Below are 1,880 nucleotides of genomic sequence, written 5' to 3'. Positions count from 1 at the left end.
GGTCTCATGTTTCGGTCTGGCGCTATCTCTTGGACAAATTTGGAATTTCAGCTCTGCCAATTTATTCAGTAATCCTTAATTCAAATTTTGTACCATCTGCTACTAAAATTTGGAATTTCAACTCTACCAATTTATTCCTGTGAACAATCCATATTCACCATTTGCAACATCTCTTCTCCCCCATGTTACATGACAGCGGAGATGTTCAATGATCGGTCAGACGCTACGGCGCCGCTTGTGCGGTTCTTCCTCTAAGGATGGCGACAATGTACACACACAAAAAGCCAACATCAGTTTTGGCGGCCGAAAAACTCCACTGACCTGACCGGATAAGAACATGATGGCCGGGTTGCAAAAAACAAAACAAGACAAATGCATCTGAAAGATTGCCCAAACTTGTGGGAGACACCCACAAGTCAAGTTGGGAATGGATTCGGACAAGAAAATCAAAGTATGGTAGCGCCAGAGTCAAAAAGCATGGGGACACGAATGTGATTAGGACGCTGGGCTGGAGCAGCGCAAGAAGCAAAACAGGGCTCGGAAGGGACGGACGATGAAGGACAGGGAGGCACCCTTTTCGGGACCGGACTGCCCCTTTGGCTGCTGCTTTCTTCGCAACCTCGAGGACGCTGCCAACACACGCAAGCAAAAATCTGACTCGGAGACCACTCACCCAAGGAAGGCAGTCGCTGCTGCTTCATCCGTCCTACGTTGACGCTGACCTCGCAACTCGGCTTCTTTGCCTCACTTTCGGGAAACAAAACTTTGGCCTGTGGTGATAACCGTGGCCACGTGCACAGGAAAAAAGTAATTGTTGTCATTGCTGCACACAAGAAACTCAGTCACAAATGCAAAGAAACACACCGACTGCGTCTCTTTCACACCAAAGCACACAGTCAAACTGCAACATAGTTAGATACGCGCACGCATGCACAGGCTTACATGTTCCAGAACATTCCTGCATGCTTCCTTGATGAGTTGATCTGCGTGCACCTCATCATCAATATTCTTCTTCACGTTATGCGCCGCCTTCTCAAAGAACTGCATTAACAACAACACAAGCCCGTCTCACATACGTGCGCACACGCGCGCGCACGCACGTGCAGTGTACCGTGTGGTATTTTTGGAACACAGCCATGATGTCATCGTTGAAGCTGGGTAGAAGGACCGCCCTCAGGAGGTCCATGGACACCTGTGGGTCTGTATAACTATACACACCCATACACACCCACAAATTCATGATTCTGTTAGTTGTCAGAGTTAACCATTACAGAAAATGTCAAAAGAAATACTTGCTTTTCGAGTGTCGAAATGAATATAAGAAATAACAGTTACTCCACATTTTGTCTGTAACAATTTGTCGGGGAGCATGTTCCTGTTTTGGGAGTATTATTTTTTTCAATTCTTTCCATGGTGGCCGAGCGTGGGAATGCAGCTTGTCACATCATTGGCGAGATGCAATGCTTTTTACAGCCATTGCCTTTCGCGCCACTTGATCACACTCACATTTCAAAGTTGAATACATTTTATTTGGCATTTGGTAACACCTCTGATCAGACCTCCATGGGGCCCTAGGCAGAAATATGTCAAGGGGACCTGAAGTGAATTTTGAACTTTATGCGTATCTGTATGTTGCACTAGATGATCCACTAGTAGTAGTAAGACTATCAAACTATATTTGCTGTACAGAGAAGCTTTAGTTTCAGTAATGTATAAGTACTTGGTAGAAGACAGAAGGGCCAGTTGTCCGTGACCAGGGAGAATTCAGTTTCAGCAATGTGTGCAATCCTATAATAAGGTAAAGTGGCTGTTGTTGTCCATCACCAACAGCGCTGGTCAAGATCTCCTTTTTAGGACTGAAGTAAACTAGTAGATTGAAA

At 45.5% G+C, this 1,880-nt stretch overlaps 1 long non-coding RNA gene across 1 annotated transcript; it reads right to left on the bottom strand.

Annotated features, from left to right (window-relative positions):
- Positions 1-312: 312 nt before the first annotated feature.
- Positions 313-1,383, bottom strand: LOC125977611 (uncharacterized). Its single transcript, XR_011087788.1, has 4 exons — positions 1,112-1,383; positions 943-1,041; positions 711-770; positions 313-629 (listed from the first exon to the last, which is right to left on the bottom strand). It is a non-coding gene; the product is annotated as an uncharacterized lncRNA (long non-coding RNA).
- Between the last annotated feature and the right edge of the window lie 497 nt (positions 1,384-1,880).

The sequence above is a fragment of the Syngnathus scovelli genome, chromosome 11 (assembly GCF_024217435.2).
Source record: "Syngnathus scovelli strain Florida chromosome 11, RoL_Ssco_1.2, whole genome shotgun sequence".
NCBI lineage: Eukaryota > Metazoa > Chordata > Actinopteri > Syngnathiformes > Syngnathidae > Syngnathus > Syngnathus scovelli.
This window is presented reverse-complemented; position numbering and strand designations above follow the sequence as displayed.